Raw genomic sequence first — 22,598 nt, 5'->3', positions numbered from 1 at the left:
GGGCTAGAATTGATCGTAATTTTCTTAAGTAACTTTGTATTCCAGCCTTGTTTTTTCTAGTTGCCTTGATTTGATTTTAGGTATGGTTTGTGAGATACCCTAGCCCTTTGCGCACCCCAGTTGCAAAACCATCTGATCCATTATGTGTTGATTTCTACTAGGGGATGATTTTTTTTAAATCTTAGTGCCTTTATCCCACTGTCTGCTGACTATTAAGGTGATTTGCTTTTTAAACAAAAATGTGCCTGTCCTCACTTGTCCAATTTTGTAAAATCCTGCCTGTCTCCCTGAAGCCAAAGGCAACACTGAGAGCTAATATGAGAGTTTTGTTTTGGGAACTTTGTGGTCCACTGTATTCTTGTTCAGAGACCGTGTTTGCCTAATGACTTGACATTTGAGCCTGTTTTGCATTTACTTGGCATTTTTCTCATTAAAAAAACCTTTAATATATCGAACAATCTTTGGTAAACGAGACCTTTTTTCCTTTTCTTCTCTGGATCAGACATCCCATGTTTCTTTAACACAAAGCTCTGATAATTTTTCTACTATCAGTGTGGATCCTTGTAGTTTCTTAAAAAAAAAAACAAAAAACGGATTGGAACATATCCCCAAAGTTAATAGATGTCTAACTAATGCTGGGTGTAATAAGATTATCTCTTAGGGCTTCCCTGGTGGCGCAGTGGTTGAGAGTCCACCTGCCGATGTAGGGGACACGGGTTCATGCCCCAGACCGGGAAGATCCCACATGCCGCGGAGCGGCTGGGCCTGTGAGCCACGGCCGCTGAGCCTGCGCGTCCGGAGCCTGTGCTCCGCAACAGAGAGGCCACAACAGTGAGAGGCCCGCGTACTGGGGAAAAAAAAAAAAAAAGATTATCTCTTAACTTCGCACGCGTTATACTGCTTTAAAAATAACGCTACATGATTCCCTCTCCTCAATCTCTTGCTCTCCAACTTGCCCTGTATTATTAATGTATTTCGCATGGGTGATCCTTTGGTCATTTGTTTTTTTTTTTTAAAGAAGATGTTGGGGGTAGGAGCTTATTAATTAATTTTATTTTTGCTGTGTTGGGTCTTCGTTTCTGTGCGAGGGCTTTCTCAAGTTGTGGCAAGCAGGGGGCACTCTTCATCGCAGTGCGCGGGCCTCTCACTATCACGGCCTCTATTGTTGCGGAGCACAGGCTCCAGACGCGCAGGCTCAGTAGTTGTGGCTCACGGACCCAGTTGCTCCGCGGCATGTGGGATCCTCCCAGACCAGGGCTCGAACCCGTATCCCCTGCATTAGCAGGCAGATTCTCAACCACTGCACCACCAGGGAAGCCCCCTTTGGTCATTTTTGACTCATCTTTTTTTTAACATCTAAATTTGCTAAACCGTACTTACATTATTCTTTGTTTATCAAGTTTTTATAGAACTCGTTTATCAGTTCATATTTTATCTTGATTTGTGTATTGTGTATTTTCCTCTGAGAGAAACTAAATTGGAATATTAGGGTTTAGTAAGTGGAATAACTTGAATCTGAGATCATAAGACTCTAATAAATGATGTTTTGGAAGAAATATTGGTAGTTGGAACTTGCTGAACTTTTGTTTCTATCCTTTTAGGGAGTCTGCTGATAAACTGAGGGTTGGGAAGGGCCCTTGCAAGTGCTTATAGCTAACAGTGAGTCCTCAATGCTTAATGATACGTCAGAGAAGAACCTAACAAAACCTGTGATAATTTCAAAAACTTGTAACTTTTCTTGTGGTTATTTACTTTCCACTTTGGTTCTTTACTTGACATTAATAACCAGAAGCAGAGCAAAATGTTCTGAATTTCATCTTTCCTTTATCTGTTTCCTGATGGAATTTCTTAGGAGCAAGGAATTGGTCTAAAGAGAATAGGTTAGAGATATGAATAGTTTATGAAAACTTAAAGATATTCAGGGGAGAAACTATTCTCCTTTTTTTTCAGCCCCTCATCTTTCTGATTTGACTTTTTGCCAATCTTTTTCATATGCATCCAGCCGTGTTGCTAATTTTTTGGGGTTTGGGAGTAAGGCAGAGGCCTCAAGAGGAGAACACCATGGGAAATGGTTTGCAAGGAGGCCTAGCACAGAGTTGCTGGAGGCATGGGGGAAGTTCTGAAACTGTTCTCCTTTTACCTAGTACCCGTCAAAGCTTGAAAGAAGGAAGTCAAAGCAGTTTCCACTTTCACAGTCCTCCTCCCTTTGCTGGGCACTGTGTTAACTGGAAGTGCCATACTGTGCAGGAGAATGTGGCTGGTAGGATGAGAAAGAGAAATAAGTTAGAGCCCAGGGTCTACTCATTGTTAAAAATAGGTATCTATTTGGGGGCTGATACTGTCTTTCATTCTGTGAAAGCATAGCTAAGAATGGCATTTGCCATCATCTTAGTGCACCAAAAAGGCATTTAAAAGTTGTTAGGACTACAATGGTTTGGTTTTTTTCAAAGGAAGTATCTTTTTAAAAATGTAAAAGTATTACATGCTTATTTTAAGCAAGTCACAGTTGTATATAGCATAAAATGAAAGTTGTTTCTTACTTTTTTAAATTTTTCTCATTAAACTTTTTTAATGGGTCTCAAATTCTGTGACAGAGTTTTGGTCAGGTTGTTTCCATTAAAAAGTACTGATTTTAAAAACTAATAAAACTGCCACGCACAAAACAAATGGTTCACAAAACATTCTCCTTTCCTTCTGAAGGTTTTACGATGCACTGTTATCATTAACCAGTCTTTTGCTATTAAACTTAAATGGCCAATTGAGACAAACAGTTCTGAGACCGTTCTTCCACCACTGATTAAGACTGGGGTGGCAGGTATTGGGAGTAATATTCATTTAGCTTTCTGAGCTTTCTGGGCAGACTTGGTGACCTTGCCACCTCCAGCTGCCTTCTTGTCCACTGCTTTGATGACACCCACAGCAACCGTCTGTCTCATGTCACGAACAGCAAAATGGCCCAGAGGAGGATAGTCAGAGAAGCTCTCAACAGACATGGGTTTGCCAGGAACCATATCAATGATGGCAGCATCACCAGATTTCAAGAATTTGGGGCCATCTTCCAGCTTTTTCCCAGAATGACGATCAGTCTTCTCCTTCAGCTCAGCAAACTTGCAAGCAATGTGAGCTGTGTGATAATCCAGCACAGGTGCATATCCGCCACTGATTTGGCCTGATAACCACCTGAGCTGGGAAGCCAGCTGCTTCTGTCGGTGGGTCATTTTTGCTGTCACCAACTGCATTGCCACGATGAACATCTTTGACAGACACGTTCTTGGCATTGAAGCCCACATTGTCCCCACGAAGGGCTTCACTCAAAGATTCATGGTGCATTTCAGCAGACTTCACTTCAGTTGTCACGTTGACTGGGGCAAAGGTGAGCACCATGCCAGGTTTGAGAACACCAGTCTCCACTCAACTCACAGGGACAGTGCCAGTACCACCAATTTTGTAGACGTCCTGGAGGGGCAAAGGCAAGGGCTTGTCAGTTGGGCAAGTTGGTGGCAGGATGCAATCCAGAGTTTCAAGCATTGTGGTTCCACTGGCATTGCCATCTTTACGGGTGACTTTCCATCCCTTGAACCACAGCATGTTAGCGCTTGGCTCCAGCATGTTGTCACCATTCCAGCCAGAAATTGGCACAAATGCTACTGTGTCGGGGTTGTAGCCAATTTTCTTAATATAGGTGCTGACTTCCTTAACAGTTTCCTCATATCTCTTCTGGCTGTAGGGTGGCTCAGTGGAATCCATTTTGTTAACAACAGTTTCAGACCCAGAGTGTAGGCCAGAAGGGCATGCTCACGGGTCTGCCCATTGTTGGAAATACCTGCTTTAGATTCACCACCACCAGCAGCAACAATCAGGACAGCACAGTCAGCCTGGGATGTGCCTGTAATCATGTTTTTGATGAAGTCTCTGTGTCCTGGGGCATCAATGATGTTCACATAGTACTTGCTGGTCTCGAATTTCCATAGGGAGATATCAGTGGTGATACCACACTTGCTTTCAGCTTTCAGTTTGTCCAAGACCCAGGCATACTTGAAGGAGCCCTTTCCCATCTTGGCAGACTCTTTCTCGAACTTTTCAGTGGTTCTCTTGTCGATCCCACCACATTTGTAGATCAGATGGCCAGTAGTGGTAGACTTCCCCGAATCTACGTGTCCAATGACAACGGTGTTGATGTGGGTCTTCTCCTTTCCCATTTTTGCTTAGGTTTAGTGGTGGTTTTCATGACACCTGTGTCCTGGCGGCAAACCCATTGTGAAAAAGGCCTCACTTCCTTTTTAAATACTACTTTCCAGAGATGACTGCTTCCTGGTATCTAACCTTCCAGACCAGAGGGTTTTCTTTGGTTTAAAGAATCAGTGCATCACTTGGGTATACTCAAGGAGTTTGATATTATAACCTTTCAGAGGAACTTGACTGATGTTAGGTCACTTTGCATTTCTTAGGAGGAATTAGGACACTTTGGTCATCTTTTTTATGCTCTGAGAGTTGACAGCATATTCTGTTAGAAACCTTTCCAATACATTGTAACTTCTGAGTTTTTATTTCCTTTTATAAGTGAAACAGTATTTTGGTTGTGGTGTGGTGAAAGCCCTGAAAGCTGGAGCTGAGACATGGTTACTGTTCCAGTTATCTGGTGCTTCTTGGCAAACTACTCTAAAATTTAGGGCCTTAAAAAAGCAATTTATTATTATTTCACACAGTTGACAGGCTCATCTGGAAACTGGTGTAGCATCACTTCTTCCATATTGTAATGGTCAAAGCAGTTACCTGCCCAGATTCAAGGGGCCGGGAGTGGGGATGGGGACTGGACTGCATCTCTCAGTCAGAGGCCTAGCAGAGATTTGGGGGCCATCTTTAATCTTCTACTGGTGGCGTGGCTGATGCAGTGGCAATCTTGAGAGGGAGAGGTAATAATTACAGAACACCCTTCTCATTACTCATTCGTCTTCTGGGTTAAAATTCACCATGCTTAGGCACAAGGTAAATTAATTTTGTTGTTGGTGGTAAAGGGGTAGAAAACATGAATAAAATTTCTTTACGGGAAAGGTTTTTAATGATGTAAGAAAATAAACTCTAGAGGAAGAACGTAAGATTTCCTAGTCCCCACTCCCCTCGAGGAAACATACGTAACTTATTCTTTTAAGAATTGCTGTATTGCTTTTTCTTACTGAGAACGGTGATAACTTGCAGAATTTAAGAAAATGGTTTTTGAAGCAGGTTGATATATTGCATGTGTCATCAAGGGAGACAGGTATGCCAATCCCCACTTCCTCAGAGCCTTGCTAGGCCAGACATCCCTTTCCTGTAACTCAGTCCCCTCTAAATATATCCTCTTAGACATTGTAAAGTGCTTTGGGAAATGATGATGAAGTGGTTTGAAGGTAGCATGGTTCATAATTTTTCCAACTCTTTGGCTTAAAATGAGCCCCCTTGTTTATCCTTCAAGATGTGTACTTTTTAGAGACTTAATGGGAAGGTTTTTCTTTTCCTGGTTGGATTTTAAAAATGAAATTCTCCTTTTGTAATTTGTTTTAGAACTTGAACTGCCCTGCATTTTGGAGTGTGTGGAGTGTTCTCTTACCCCTCTGTATCTGTGCTTTTGCAGTTCCCTCTGTTACAGTATCTCTCCCATCACATACCCAGGCCCTTATTAACTACCTGTGAAACTTTTTCTCATTCCACAGTATTCATGTTGGTTTTCATTTGTTCCTCTTACAGCACTGACTTATCATGTATACGTGTTGGCGTTCATTCTAAACTGTTTGAGTGCTGAGACCATCTCAGTCATCTTTACTGCTTATTGCTTATGCTTTGCTTAAATTTAATGTGTTGAATGAAATGTACTACTAGGTGCACAATATTCCACTAAACCTGAGGCTTAGCAGAAACTAACACTGGAGTGTTATAAAAAATTAGAAGATGATAATATGAAGAAAGTTACTGAGCACCTAATAATGGCAACTGATATTTCTATAGCACTATACAAACTATTTCTGCCTAAGTTTAATTGTATACTTTTGACTTCTCTTGGAGGGTTGCAGATATTTCCTCTCCTTAACAGATGAGTAAAGAGAGTATGGAACTTGCTCAAGCTCACTCATCTAGAAAGAGGTGGAGCTAGAACTCAAATCTACTTAATTGTCTGAGACAATCCTGTAATGTATGCTTGTGATTTTTATTCAGGTAGGTTCTGCTTTAAGAAGAAACAGGATCTGAAGATACAAAATGGATTGAAAGATGATAATTGAATTCTGGGCTTTACTAAAAGAATTTCTTCATTATTTCTAGCAATATATTAACCAGAGATTTAATTTGCAACAGTTTGATTTTTGTTATCCATCGGCAATATACTGGATGTGAAAGTTCCTTTTTATATTTAAGAGGTTTTAAGAAGAGTAACTTTTAACTTGTGTAAAGTTATTTGCCCAAATTAACAAGTGCTAACAAAATCTCATCAGTTAGCTTCACACTAGACAGAGTATTATTCTATTAGACAATCAGAGCACTACAGACATGCAAAAAATGATTTGAGTGACTATTTCTCAATTCTCTGTAGTATGGTGTGTAATTAGTGTAATTCTGTATGCATAAGAGAGAAGTTAATCTATTAATACACAAAGGATGGCTTAGGGAGTAGGTCGACAAACTGCTCCTCAGCTAAATCTAGCCAAAGAACTAAGAAATTTTTTATAAGAATCGTTTTATGTTTTAAAATCATTGAAGAAAATAATTCTGTGAATATTATATGAAATTCAAATTTCAGTGTCCGTAAAGTTTCATTGGAACAGTTACCTCATTCCTTTACTTAATTGTTGGCAGCTGCTTTCAAGCTCCAATGGCAGAATTGAATAGTGACAGAGACCCTGTGGTCTGAAAAGCTTAAAATATTTACAGAAAAGGTTTGCCAACCTGTGCCTTAGGGCACTAGTGCTTAATTTTGTCCTGTGGAACCTCAGTTGAGAAAGGCTAAGCTTACCAATGAAGACACCTGTTCAATTGCTGCGGTAGTTAAGAGTATTTGTATTTAAGAGGAGCACTATATGTATCACAACTGTTCTGAGAATTTGATCCTTTCTTTGCTCTGGAACGATGTTCTTTTGTCACTTGGCTTTGACAGTTGCAGCCTGGATTGGGCACCCAAGTTTTATTTTGTTCTAATGTCCTGAGGTTGACTAATTCATTGTATCTGACGCTTTGCAAAGCACTTTTTTTTAATGACTTACATTGAGATTTGCTTTTGAGAAGCGACTAATTGGCAGTTCCAAACTGGACAGATTGAGGCCAGGTAAAGCCTGTAGGTGCCTGTCAGGCAGCAGTGAAGTTAAAAATCACCTGCTGTCAACACTAGGGAATTTTACTACCATTTTCATTTTTTGAAAAAATGAAGGATCATTAGATTCCTGGAGTTGCAGCACTAAATGGGGAAACTGGGTAGTTTGCCTCTGTGGAATGTTCCTTTTGTTTCTGTAGCCTAATCATGAATTACTCTCTGCTAACCTCTTTCTGGCTTTGGTTAAAAATCATTTTTCTGGTAAGTTTGTTAATTAGGAAATGTAGAAATAGAACTGCTTGAGTTGTCATAACTTAAACTAGCCATGGAACTTTTAAACGGAAGAGGGAGCTAATGAAGACTTGTTTGAAAAAACAGGGGAGGGATGTTTTTGCTGCCTTAGCGCTGGTAGTTTTGTGTTACATGAAGCTGAAGACAATTATAGATGGGGATAAGGACTGTTGAGGAGAAAGCTGTCGACTTCTTCCTTTCAACTTCTGTTTTGTACGGAACTTTTATAACTTTGATCTAGTTTTGACAAGTGAGGTTCTTCGACATCCTGTTTTCCTGTAGAAGTAGATCTTTAAACAAAAAATCAACTCCAAGGTTTGACAGAAGTCTTAAAGCATATCAGTGAATAGTGTCTTATTATTTGGGTAATTAAAATAAATTGCCTTGCAGGTTGAAGGAATTAGCTCAGATTCTACATTCCTACTGCCCTTCAGCAGTAGCAGCAGATGGCCAGAAAGTTGGAGTGAAGATGGTGGGAAAGGTGGGGAGTGTAGCTCCATCACATCCTAGAGCCAGAGCTGTCCTTTTAGAGTTGCTTTGTGCTAGTTCTATTTTTTTTTTTTTTTTTTGGTCTGCCTTCCCCTACCCTACCCCTTCTTTGGAGAAGGCAGGTGGTAAGTAATTTATAAACACTTATTTTCCCCAAATGATTTGCCTCATTTAATAATTTATGCTTATGCCATCAGTATCTTGACTTTGTTTAAAACTTCATCATATTTAAGATGAAATAGAGTTGTGGTAATAGCAGGAAAATGTCCTGAAGTATAGCCAATGGACTTACAACTTGATATATCAAGTGCCTGTGGGAGGGATTATGATGGTCCCAAGGAAAGAGTGAGTGAGACTTTCTGGGTCCTGCTACCCTCCCCCCTCCTTTCCCATAGTCTCATCTAGATGTGGTCTCTTTCTCTGCCAAATCCCTTCCTCTCTGCTCCCTTCTCCTCCTCCGTGCTGCTGCCACTACTGCCTGCTGCGGGTGAAGTGGCTGTGTTGTGTCTAATTAGCAAGTTGAGCAATGGATTATGAGAGAGAACATTGCATTCACCCTGGGCACAGCCTTGGCAGGTTTACTACTTCATTAGGGGCTTGCTTTTAGCCCTTGAGTATCTTATCGAAAACGGAAGATAGATTGGAATAAAACATAGGTGATTGAAACATGACCAGTAATAGTTGTACATAAGTACTAACAGAAGCAAGATGGTTTTCTTTCAGCTCCTTGGAGCCAGTCAGGAGAGGCTTTTTGGAAGAGGTGAGCTGAGGAAGGATAGACTGAGATTAATAAAGAGATTAAAAGAACAAAACAAAACTGGGATTAGGAGTGGGAGTGGGGGTCAGTCAATTAACACATACTCTACTGTTCATTTTGTGCCTGACATGGTTCTAAGCACTGGGGATACAAGTCCCTGCCCTCATGTAGCCTGCGTGAGGGTGATGCATCTTATGGGTGATAGAGTTATTTAATGCGGTAGAGGGCATAAGTGGGGGTTTGGTGGGAAATAAGAGAGGTGGAATACCACCCCCCTTCAAAAAAGACCATGGTTAGTAATTTAAATATGATTTATAAGACAATTGGAAGGTGGTCTCATTAGGAGGCCTCTGAGGGACTATAATATATATATTTTTTAACATCTTTATTAGAGTATAATTGCTTTACAATGGTGTTAGTTTCTGCTTTATAACGAAGTGAATCAGTTATACATATACATATGTCCCCATATCTCTTCCCTCTTGCATCTCCCTCCCTCCCACCCTCCTTATCCCACCCCTCTAGGTGGTCACAAAGCACCGAGCTGATCTCCCTGTGCTGTACGGCTGCTTCCCACTAGCCATCTATTTTACGTTTGGTAGTGTATATATGTCCATGCCACTCTCTCACTTTGTCCCAGCTTACCCTTCCCCCCCCGCCCCGTATCCTCAAGTGCATTCTCTAGTAGGTCTGCATCTTTATTCCTGTCTTGCCCCTAGGTTCTTCTGACCATTTTTTTTTCTTTTTTTAGATTCCATATGTATGTGTTAGCATACGGTATTTGTTTTTCTCTTTCTGACTTACTTCACTCTGTATGACAGTCTCTAGGTCCATCCACCTCACTACAAATAACTCAGTTTCGTTCCTTTTTATGGCTGAGTAATATTCCATTGTATATATGTGCCACATCTTCTTTATCCATTCATCTGTTGATGGACATATAATGTTATTTATACAGCATTTGAGAAAGAAGAATCCTTCTGTGACATACAGAGAATTGGAGTTCAGGGGTTTGAAAGTAGAGGCAGCCCCCTGCCCCTGGGCCCCCAAAAGTTTCATTTGGTTTTGTTTTATTTTTTTGCCTTTTTGGGAGTAAATTTCTGCTGTCAATATTCAGAGGATCAATAGGGATAGGGAAGAGGGTAGAATTCTGCTTCTGAGAGCTCTCTGAATTTAGTCTGGCCACTCATATTTTTGATGGTTATGTCCCTGATCTGTCAGCTACAGCAGAGTTAAAAGGTATAAATTATTTCCATGGTGTGGTGGAATCTTAAGGTACAAATTACATACAGATCAGGTAAATCATTAGATACATAGACTTTTTCACTTCTCATTGAGACAGAGGTCAAAGTCTTTATTTATTAACTTCCTAGGTTCTTGAAAAAGCATGGCAGTTTTCTATTTTGGCCTCAGAGCTTGTACAAGGTCAAAGCACAGTCCCTTATAGCTGCAGTTTCCTTGACCCTGTTATTAAATTCTCAATTTTGCCCCTTGAAATTCCTTCACTTTTTCTTTTGGACAGGGTATGTTTCTTAGCTTTTTCTTCACAAAACAGTGTTCTAGCTCTCTCTACGTCCCCATGGACTAGCTCCAAATGACTTTGGCCATCTTGTGTGTACCCTGCCCCCACTCCCCATGCACATTGCCTAATTAAGATTCTTTGGTTACAAGAAACAATTCCATTAACAGTAGTTTAGTAAGGGGTAAAGTTTATTTTAAGGCCGTTCACTGTTCATTCAACAAACATTTATTGAGTCAGGCATTCTGTGTCAGGCACTATTCTAGGTATTCAAGGATACAGGGAAATCTCAACATTAATCCAAGTGCAAGCTCCATGGTATACTTAATAAACCGGGATTTAAGGAGGCTCAGAGGATCTTAATAATAGGGAAGCTTCAGGGTGTATCACTGTCACCTGACTGCTAGGCCCTATTCCTAGAATAGGGCCAAATAATTTGCATTTCCCACAAGTTCCCTTGCTTGTGATGTGGATGCTGATGCTGCTCCGCTGGGGACCACACTTTGGCAACTTTAGTAAGCTCCTTTGAGGGATTATCTGATTGATTCACCTCTGACGACATATGGATGTTTTCTGATTTCCTTTTGCCATCGGGGTGTCTGGTATCCATCCTTCATCTAAACAGGAATTTTTCTGGTGGGCAGTTACTCTTGAAGGGCATGATGGTAGATACAGGCCATGAGACATGTCCAGTGAAACATATAACCAACTCTGGTGGGTTGTGTGTTGTAGTCATCTAGTTTTCTATATTTTGAGTTCTCTTCCTTTTTTCCTACCCACGCTTTCTTACTGTTTGTAAAACTTCACATTTTCTTTACAAAGTCTGAGTCAGCTTTGGAGGTTCTTTTGGGAGGGAGAGAGTATGATGTTCCAACTTTCTACAAATCTTTTCTCTCTTGAGGCTTAATACAAAGAGGAACACACGTTTACCTCAGTGATTCTCCTTTTGTCCAGATGAGTCAGACCTTCACAGCCAGGAGGATTTTTTTGTTTTGGGAGGGGGAGTGTAGTGGAGTGAATTATTTTTTTAACTTTTTGGAAAAAGTTGGAGGCTTATGAGGCTATTGAAGTATGTAGTGCAGATTTGAAGTAGGACTGGGGTATTAGGAAGTAGAATAGACAAGATAGAGTAGAAGAAACACATAGAGATGAAAAATGTGTTAATGGAAAAGAAACTTTCAGAATTAATATCCTTATTGTAGTTTTCCTAAAACATGCTGTAAAGGATGTCAAGGCAGAGGTGAAACACAGTGGTGAAATAAAACATCCAGTACAGTGGAACGGAAATGTCCAGGAAGAAGCTGTTGGTGGCTTGAATGTGAATTATTTTAGGGTGATTGGAAAGATTTGCGATAGGGAAGTGAAGGTACCCCATGAAGCTTGTACTTAGTGGTAGCTTTGCCAGGAATAATAAAAAAAAGAGGAAAGGAATAGTCATTTCTTATACTAGACTGGTTCTTTCCAGAATGCTTTTACTGTGTTATTTAATCTTCACAAATAAGTTGGATGTGTGTTATTTTTCTTCACTGAGGGTGAAATTTAGTAGAAATTTAACTTGACTTGCTTAAATAAAGCCTAGGTTACTGAGTTCACGAGGCTAGACCTTCAAACCCAAATCTAGCTCATTATCTTTTTCCTTGGAAATGAGGTCCTTTTACTGTTTTCCCAGTCTTAGTTATATCTGCGTAGCCGGAAGCCAGTGTCATCTTTGACCCTTTATATGCCCTCCGTTTTTCATCCGTAGTTCACCAAATTGGTCTTCCAGCTATATTTTATATTTTTCTCTCCCTCCTTGCCATCACTGCCACCCTAGGTCAGGCAGCCTCTGCCTTCTGCTTGGCCTGTTATGTCTAAATGGAGCTTCTTACTGGGTTCTGGTCTTTCTCTCATTCATTCATTTATGATCTTCGGAAAACAGACCTGTTTATGTTATTTACCCACCAAAAGAACAGGATGAGTGCTTACTCTTAGAGATAAAATTCAAACTCCTTGGTCTGACTCCAGACTATACTGTTTTACCTAATTACCCAGTTCTATCCACATGTACTTTCCTTGAACCACATAAAACTGTTGTTGTTCCTTACTTATAATATTCTCTGAAGATCTCAAAGTCTTATAATACAGTTATGAATGGATTTCACAATGACCCTGAATCTTAAAATAGAGTTAAAATTTTCTTTGATATTCTTGCTTAAGGCAAGGTCATATATAAAAATAAAAATACTATAATATTTTATATAAAATATATAAAAATTAAAAAACCCTCTCTGTCCAAGAGAGTTACAATTGGAAAAAAGAGATACTTGGTACTTACAAGGATAGATTCTCAGCTATTAGGAAAAATTGGTTTCTTAGAATACTCAGGTGCTCGGGGATCTGACCAGTTAGTGTTTTAGCGTAGTTGCACATTTCCTGCTTTGGTTCCTTTCGTAGCTTAATATATTTTTTGCTTTATTGGGGGCTTTTTGGTTAAAGATTGATTCTTTAAAGCAGGTTGAATTTGTCCCCTGGAGGACATGTGACAATGTCTGGAGATATTTTTAGCTGTTATCACTTAGTGGAGAGAGGTGTTAATGACATCACGTGAGTAGAGGCCGAGGATGCTGCTAAACATCCTACAATATATAGGACATTCTCCAAAACAAAGGATTACCTGGAAGTGGTCCAGTTTTTGGTCTGTTCAATTCTGTACTGTACTGTTTACTTGAAGTCTTTTTTTTCTACTTGGTCCCATATACCTCCAGATCAAAACCATGTTCCTTTCCTTTTTTAACCCAGTGTGGTATCTTTATCACCTCATGCACCTGTCTTGTTTTTTCTAAACTCCTTGCCTTCTTATTATCTCTTTTCCTGGAATGTCTTTCTGCCTCCTACTCATATACAGTTGACCCTTGAACAACACGGGTTTGAATTGCTCAGGTCTGCTTATATGCAGATTTTTTTTTCAGTAGTAAATACTACAGTACTACATAAGCTCTGGTTGGTTGAATCTCCGGATGCGGATGGCTGACTGTAAATTATACGGAGATTTTCGACTGCACATAGAGTCAGTCAGTGCCCCTGACCCCACATAGTTCAGGGGTCATTTGTATTTATAATGTCGCTTAAGACATAATTTTTGTGTTCCCTTAGCATTTGGTCTTAATTTAAACTAAATCATAGTTCTTTAATTTAACATGTTCTTTGTGTACTGCATTTTCTAAACTTTTAAGTTTCTCAGAGGGTGTCCACTCTCTGCTTTTAATCTTTTCTTCACTGTACATGTCTTTGACGGGTTTAGTACTTTTCGAAACCTGGTGGGCTTAGAAAGAAGAATATAAAAAGAGTTGTGAAAATTTGATTGTGCCTGGTTCTCTTGTAGGTCAGTAATGTCTGTTTTGATGTGGCCTGAATATTTCACTTCATTTTATATGACCAGAAATGCTCCAGCTTAGAATTAAGGGGTTCAGTGTGAGTTGGTTCATTCATATTACTCTATATTTAATATCTAAATGTGATCACTTACATTGGTAGGATAGTTGGGAAAAGAGGACTGGGTAAGATTGCATCATGGGAGACCAGGTTTGGATGGAGTTCTGTAATAGGTGGGCACAAGGGGCAGCATGAGAGCAGGGGGGCACAAACTAGAGGGCAGTCAAAAGATAGCAAAGCAAGCTGCCTATTTAAGAAAATTGCCAAGGGATATTCCTGAGCTTCATAAAAGAAGCTGGATTTTTTTAAAACTTCTGTTTCTTTCTATTGTATGGCTTGACCCTGGATTTTGAAACCTAGGTCAATAATCCTGTTACTAGAATTCAGTAATAATATGGCTAAATAATCTTTCTGGCTTAATCTAGGAACTTCAACCATACTTGCAACATTGCTTTTAAGGGAAAATGAGTTCTGAGGTCCAAACGATTGAATTATAAATAGATTGTACTCTAGAAGGGAACTTCTGATATATAAAATTTACTTATATAATATGGTTTAGTAAATGTGTTTTGTTTCCAGGTCTTTGCTTGTGAGCAATGTAATATGTAAGAAGTAGGAAGAAAATACTAAAACCTCTAAGAATCTATTTTATTAGGCACTTGGATAAATAAGTAGATTGCATAAAAATTCCTGACTGCCAAAATAAATTATTGAGGGAAAACACTAATCTTACAACATCTGTTTTTTCTGATTACAAAAGTAATGTATGTTCAGAATAGGAAACTCAAACACACAAAAATACGGCTTTTATGGTTCTTTGCCATTTATAGTGTTCTAACCCGCTGTAAGTCCACCAGATAGAAATCAACAGACAAAATATTTTTCTGAATGTGCCATCTTTAGGGAGACATAAATTCAGGTAAAAAGCCCATATATTGATTTAATTTTAAAATGTAGTGGAGGGACATATTAGGGCATGATTATAAAATCTCAGGTCCCTGTACTCCTTAGAGGTTCTTGGAGGTGGTAATGGAGGTCCCTAGGTTGTTTTAATGCATTTTAAAGCTAAACAAATGTGAAAAGTGACTAAAACTTTCACTGAATATTTTCTATTTGTGAAGCAGTGTTCAAAGAATATTACATGTATTGTCTCCTTTCAGCCTTAACAACTCTGTGAGTAGGTATTAGTGATACCTATATTTTATACATGAGGGCACAGACTTAGATCTAAGTTACTCGCCCAAGATCAGTCAGGATTGTAAGAGAAGAGTTTGATTCACGAACTCTCTCTTAACTACTATATTAATGAGAGACTACATAGGCTAAAATGTCAAGCTTAAATTAAAAAAATTTTTTTATTTCTCTTTTTTATGAGGACTGGGCTGGCCTAAAATTGTATCACTTAATTATGGTTGTGCTGATCAGAAGCTTCTGCAGTTCTACATATTTTGGTCTAAAAAAGCCAAAGCCAATAAATTAGTAATAAGAGCATTTTAGAAGGCAAGCTATTAGAAGTTTGAGGTTCACAAGAGAAATATAATAGTTCTTTGGTGAAGCATTCAGGATCTTGCTGGATCATGATATAAATGCCCATTGAATCTCCTTTCCAATTTCTGGTGATCTTCTCTAATATCAACCATCTAAAATCCTGCTTTCTGGAAGATTGCACTGAGGGAATTACTTTGGATTCTGTGACAGTTGAATTTTATGTCCATAATTTAATTCAACTGTTAATTAAAAATTTTTTTCAGTCATACTAATTCTTTGATAGCAATTTGAACCTAATGAAAGAGGAAAGGAATTTGGTTTTGATATTAGGAATTTTTTCTTAACCAGAGATACCTGCTTCAAAGGTTAAAATTTGAAGAGAGGAAAGAGCAAGTACCCTGTCTGATTTTTGTTAGATGAAAAGCATTACCTTTTCTTTCTTTCTTTCCTTTTTTTTTCGGGGTGGCAGGCTGCAGTGACTTAATGCATTTAAAATCTGGGTTGCATTTTGAAGTGGGAGAGCATATGTAAAACTTTATGTATTATGAATATACACACTTAATGTACTTTGTAATGATTGCTGCCTCATTCTGAGGAATAAATATGAAGAATTTTCTTTCTGGATAGAAACTTTGTAAAATAATGGCATTGTTCATAATCATGCATAATACTGCATTATACTCTTCTTGAACTCCGGCATCGCACACGAGGATGATCTGTAACCCACTGTCTTTATTCTACTCTCCCTCTTTTAGACCTAGCCCTTCCTTGTGTTATCTTTGGTATTGATTTTGTTTCTTCTCTGTTCTTATTTTCTGTCAGCTCATCTGTATGGCTTCTTGTAGGAGCATTCTTCTTGGATTCACGTTACTCTCCTTTCTCAGCACCTAATATTCCTCTTCTAGCTATGCCAGATACCTGCTTCTTTCAGTATTTAACATATTTAGCTTTTTTTGACTGCTTCAGATAACACTCAAAACACTACCTATGCAGTGAAGCAAATACCACCTGCTGACTTTCACTTTCCCTTATCTCTCTTCCTTTTAGTCAGGGTACCCTTCATCTCCACAGGCATACTGTTCATACTTACCTTAGGTCGTCTGTTAAGTTCTAAATTCCTTAGGGCACATTCTGATTTTGTTCTCTTGATATTTTGCATTATGTTGCTGCCTAATACCTTTGTGCTTTGTAAATAATTATATATATATCTCATTTGTTTATATGCAATAATTTTGTAAGGATATATATATATTTTTCTGCGGTACGCGGGCCTCTCACTGTTGTAGCCTCTCCCGTTGCGGAGCACAGGCTCCGGACGCGCAGGCTCAGTGGCCATGGCTCACGGGCCTAGCCGCTCCGTGGCATGTGAGATCTTCCCCGGCTGGGGCACGAACCCGCGTCCCCTGCATCAGCAGGCGGACTCTCAACCACTCCGCCACCAGGGAAGCCCTGTAAGGATATATTTTATAATGTTAATTAACATAGTAAATACTGCACCTAAAATGCAATCCATGGTTATAACTGTCCTTTTTACATTTTTGTGCCGCTGTATTAGAAAATCCAGAATAATGGAATAGTAAAAATATCCCATATTCAAATATCCTTCGAAATAATCTTATTAGGATAAGTATTATATTTATTAACAAAATTGTTCACTTGTTGAGGTTAAAACAGCCTTGGATTTGGGGAAACATATAAAAGAATAGACATGATATAGACTTTAGTTTATTTGCCTTGTATTGGGGAGACAAATGCTTTTTTTAAAAAATTTATATTACTGATTTTTTTTTTTTTAAGAAGATGTTGGGGGTAGGAGTTTATTAATTAATTAATTTATTTTTGCTGTGTTGGGTCTTAGTTTCTGTGCGAGGGCTTTCTCCAGTTGTGGCAAGCGGGGGCCACTCTTCATCGCAGTGCGCGGGCCTCTCACCATCACGGCCTCTCCCGTTGTGGAGCACAGGCTCCAGACGCGCAGGCTCAGCAGCTGTGGCTAACGGGCCTAGCCGTTCCGTGGCATGTGGGACCCTCCCAGACCAGGGCTCGAACCCGTGTCCCCTGCATCAGCAGGCAGACTGTCAACCACTGCGCCACCAGGGAAGCCCGACAAATGCTTTTTACTAGTGGATCTGAAGAACATCGTTCTGTGGAAACAATTATAAATAAATATACCAGTCAAACCATATGGGAATAAAGGTCTCTATTAAAAAAGAATTGAGGCCCAGCAAATTTCAGATAATGTTTAAGATGAGTCAAGTTCTGTGTTATTGGAGGTTGGACTGAATCTCAAGTTGATTGAAATGATGTGTGATTTATAGAAAAAACTAAATGGAGGGGGTCACAGAATAAAGTAATTTTAATGTCATTTGGATCAGTTGGAGAAGTCTTCTTGAAGGAGGTGATTGTCAAGCAGCTCAGGCTTACTTTATGAATTATTGTGATGAGAGAGAATTTTAGGTAATTGGAAGGGTCTCACTGCAGCTTTACCCACCTCTCCTGCCAGAGGAGCACAAAGGTGTGTGTGAAGGCTTGGCTCTTCAGTGACCAAGTCCATGGGTGTGATGACTGGAACATGTTGTGTCTAGAGAAGTAGATCAGTTGTATTAGACTTTTCTGGGTTGTGCAGAAGAGATGCCTTCAGGATTGGGACTGTGCAGTAGCGTAGGATATTATTTGCTTGTTAACTGTGTATTCACTCAGGGTCCTAATCCTTTTCAGGCTAGAATATGGAGTAGGCCTCATGGACAGCTTAGAATCACTTGGAGCACTGCCTGATCTCCAGTGACTGCCTTCTCTGTGCCCTAATTGTATGGGAGGGTCTGAATATATTTGTCACCATTCTCTGTGCAGTTACCCTCTTTGGACCAAGTTGGACCCTAGCTGTTCAGTTAATCCATGGCTGCCTTAGGCTGGTGCACCAATCCCTGGTTCAGTCTGACACAACTGCAATAGCTGGGTCAACTTCACTGATACACAGGCAACTTTATGCCACAAGAACCTCTGGGGGCATTTTTTCTAGGGGGGGAGGATCGTAAATTTTAGATGGTTTGCAGCAGATACTGAGGGCCTTCGAGACTTCTCACCAGAATGCCAAGATGTGGTGGGAAGAGGTAGACTTGAAATGCACAAAGGTTTGAATAAGATTTAAAACAAAATAAACTAGCATTTGAATAGATTGTGGGGTATTCTATGGCTTTGAAATCTGTCCTTCTTGAGGTTTTAGGCTTATGAAAGACAATGGCTTCTGACGGTGGAGGGTAGTTTTTTCTTAAAAATTTTTAATTTGCAAATATATAACAAAAGCCTATATTCCCATCTAGATGACTAAAAAGCAAGGCATTGATTATAAAACACATCCTGTTACATATTTGTATTCGTTGATTTGAACTTGAATGGCATATATTGCTGTCCAACTTTTCTCACACTGTGAAACCTGTTTGTTAAACTAGGTAAAGAAAAGGTATAAAAGGTTAAGCTGTTGTTTTAGAACAGTCCTTTATGTAGTGCTTTGAAGACAAATATGTTTATTCCGCGAGGAGCTATTAATGCTTAATCGGCTCTTTTGTGTTTACAGTTCCCTGCTGCAAACGTTATTTTTGAGTTTGCCAGTAACTGCACTGTCATTTCTTTGGACTGGAAGAACTAGAAAGAATAGATATGCTACCAGAGCCAGCATTGGGCATGTCACATTGACTTTTATACATGTTTCTTCTATTATGATTATGATTATTTTTATGTACCTTTTTACCAACCTGTCCCTATTTCCCCCACTCCCAAGCCCTTGGCAACCACTTTTCTACTTTCTGATTTTGACTTTTTTTTTTCAGATTCCACATGTAAGTGATACTATGCAGTATTCAGCTTTCTCTGTCTGGCTTATTTCACTTGGAATAATGCTGTCAGGGTGCATCAGTGTTGTGGCAAATGGCAGAATTTCCTTCTTTCTCATGGCTGAATAATATTCCATTGTGTATATATACCACATGATCTTTTTCCATTCATTCCTTGATGGACACTTAGGTTGTTTCCATATCTTGGCTGTTGTGAATAATGCTGTAGTGAACATGGGAGTGCAAATATCTCTTTGATACCCTGTATTCATTTCCTTTGGATATATACCCAGAAGTGGAATTGCTGGATTGTACAGTAGTTCAGTTTTTAATTTTTTGAGGAACCCCTATACTGTTTCCTATTATGGCTGCACCAACAGTGCACAAGCATTAGCTTTTCTGCACGTCCTCACCAATACTTAGTCTCTTGTCTTCTTTTTTTTTCTTTTTTATGCCCCTGCCTCCTCCCCTCAAAAGTCAGTTTTAAAAGGTTACATAATCCAAGGTATTTAAGATATAGTTCCAGCAGAAAAACATAAGCTCTGCAGCAAGAGTTGTGCTGTCTCAAGATAATCAGGTTTCACAGTTCAGGCAATTCAAAATTGACTCACTATCGCCCCCAAACTGATTAAGAATTGTTCACTAGCAATTTAGAGAATCCAAAGAAGTCAAGTGGAAACAAAAACATTTTGTAGGTTTGCATGTACCTCTATCAGCTAGATAATGAAAATGACTCCTGCAAAGTTAAGGCGGCCGCACACATAAGGCAGCAGTGGTTGTGACACGCAGAACGAGTTGCTTAGTAATGTCAGGGTCGGTTTTTTCTTACATTTCTGCTTAAAATATGAGCTCCCTCTTGTTCCAAATAATTTTTTACTAAAACCTAAAATAAGAATAAACCACATAAGGACTAAAATTCTATTGAGATGACCATGATTTAAACAAAAGTCACCGGAGGTTAAAGGAGAAGGCACTAAAGATAGAACAACTTGGTGCCTGCTTCTATTTACCCACTGCCTTTCAGACCCTTGGTATACCACCATGTTAACAAGGGACTGATTTCAAACCACAGTCTATATAGACCAATTTCTATGTAACACTATATATTTTTTTTTCCTCGTGGTACGCGGGCCTGTCACTGCTATGGCCTCTCCCGCTGCGGAGCACAGGCTCCGGATGCGCAGGCTCAGCGGCCGTGGCTCACGGGCCCAGCCGCTCCGCGGCATGTGGAATGCTCCCGGACCAGGGCACGAACCTGGGTCCCCTGCATCGGCAGGCAGACTCTCAACCACCGCACCACCAGGGAAGCCCAACACTATTTTTAAAAGCTAAAAAATGTTCACCTTTGTCCCTGATGCTCCTTTCAGATCACAGCAAAAGTAAAAACGTAAAAGGTTTCCCCTAGGCCCAGATATCACATGTCCCTTAGGATCTATCTCATCAAGCAGGCAGGGAACAAATTTATTTACTTTCTTCCTTATCCATTGACTAAACATTAAAAAAAATTACTTCCCAACTGGTGTCTTATAATGCAATGTGCTGGAAATGTAAACACTGGCCTTTCTGTTCAGGCTTTTATACTTTGGGAGCAGCAGGTTCACTCCTGATGTCTTTGACATCATTGGATCTGCCCATCAAATAGAATTCTTTGTTGGGAACAAGACTGACGAAATGAGCAAGGCGGTTAGACATAGCATAAAAAGCTGAAATTGCAGCTATATCCCAGGCATCTTCTTGGTTGAAGCCATGCACCTCGAACTTTTTGAAATGGTCATCTGTTATGTCATCAGCTCGGGAAATAGCAAGAGCAAATTCCAGCATTGCCTTTTACTGGGCAGGGAGGTCAGACTTTCTCCAGTTCACACAGACCCATGTTCACTGTGTCTTTATCCTCAGTTCATTTCTCTGAGAAGAATTAGCATGACAGAGGTGCATGAATTAGCATGAAGAATTAGCATGACACCCAAAAGGCCTGACTTTGGATGAAACAAGGAGAGAGTAACCTGTTGGCTGGGGGATCAAGACCCATTTCACAACTGGTCTTGGAGGGAAAGAGTCGAGGGAGGCAGATCCAGAATGGGAGCGTTGACAGGCCCAGGCTTGGGGCCGGCTGGTCAGAGAGCACTGGCTTCTTTGAGAAGACCCTGTACCAGGCACTGTGAACAACCACACTATATGAGCACCTGTTGGCCAGACTGGTTACCACAATGATGAGTTCCTTGTCAGCTTGGCAGAGCTGGCCTGTTTCCTTGTTACAGATGGCATTGTAGTCAGCAAAGAAGGCTCTGAATTCCAGTGGCCGGTGAGACAACACTTTAAAATACATTTGGTGAAAGTCCTGTCGTCAGCCGCACGACACCAAGGCGGCAAAGCACTGATGTGGCAGCACACGGCGTGAAGGCCAGGTGGCCCTCCCGTGTTCCCCTCTCCTATCTTTTTGATAATAACCATTCTAACAGGCATGAGGTGATACCGCATTGTGGGTTTTTTTTTAATGTTTATACATTCTTTTTATTTTATTTATTTTTTTATACAGCAGGTTCTTATTAGGCATCCATTTTATACACATCAGTGTATACATGTCAGTCCCAATCTCCCAATTCATCACACCAGCACCCCCACCCACCGCTGCTTTCCCCCCTTGGTGTCCATATGTTTGTTCTCTACATCTGTGTCTCAATTTCTGCCCTGCAAACCGGTGCATCTGTACCATTTTTCTAGGTTCCATATATATGTGTTAATATGTGATATTTGTTTTTCTCTTTCTCACTTACTTCACTTTGACAGTCTCTAGATCCATCCACATCTCTACAAATGACCCAATTGCGTTCTTTTTTATTTATGGCTGAGTAATATTCCATTGTGTATATGTACCACATCTTTTTTTTTTTTTTTTTTTTTTTTTTTGCGGTACGTGGGCCTCTCACTGTTGCGGCCTCTCCCGTTGTGGAGCACAGGCTCCGGACGCACAGGCTCAGCGGCCATGGCTCACGGGCCTAGCCGCTCCGCAGCATGTGGGATCTTCCCACTTATTGAAGAGACTGTCTTTTCTGCATTGTATATCCTTGCCTCCTTTGTCATAGATTAGTTGACCAAAGGTGCGTGGGTTTATCTCTGGGCTTTCTATCGCATTCCATTGATCTATATTTCTGTTTTTGTGCCAGTACCATATTGTCTTGATTATACTGTAGCTTTGTAGTATTGTCTGAAGTCAGGGAGTCTGATTCCTCCAGCTCCGTTTTTTTCCCCTCAAGATTGCTTTGGCTATTTGGGGTCTTTTGTGTCTCCATACAAATTTTAAGATTTTTTGTTCTAATTCTGTAAGAAATGTCATTGGTAATTTGATAGGGATTGCATTGAATCTGTAGATTGCTTTGGGTAGTATAGTCATTTTCACAGTATTGATTCTTCCAATCCAAGAACATGGTATATCTCTCCATCTGTTTGTATCATCTTTAATTTCTTTCATCAGTGTCTTATAGTTTTCTGCATACAGATCTTTTGTCTCCTTAGGTAGGTTTATTCCTAGGTATTTTATTC

General features: G+C 39.9%; 1 protein-coding gene and 1 pseudogene across 4 annotated transcripts in view; one reads left to right on the top strand and one right to left on the bottom strand.

The window, feature by feature from the left end:
• Window positions 1–22,598, top strand: part of ZFAND3 (zinc finger AN1-type containing 3) — a 326,173-nt gene that overhangs the window by 29,632 nt on the left and 273,943 nt on the right. The window lies entirely within an intron of this gene.
• Window positions 1,295–22,424, bottom strand: LOC307192234 (elongation factor 1-alpha 1-like; annotated as a pseudogene). The gene has a single exon. The product of its transcript is annotated as an elongation factor 1-alpha 1-like (transcript).

This window comes from Stenella coeruleoalba, assembly GCF_951394435.1.
Source record: "Stenella coeruleoalba genome assembly, chromosome: 10".
NCBI lineage: Eukaryota > Metazoa > Chordata > Mammalia > Artiodactyla > Delphinidae > Stenella > Stenella coeruleoalba.
The sequence above is the reverse complement of the archived record's forward strand: the minus strand, read 5'-3'. Positions and strand labels throughout refer to the sequence as shown.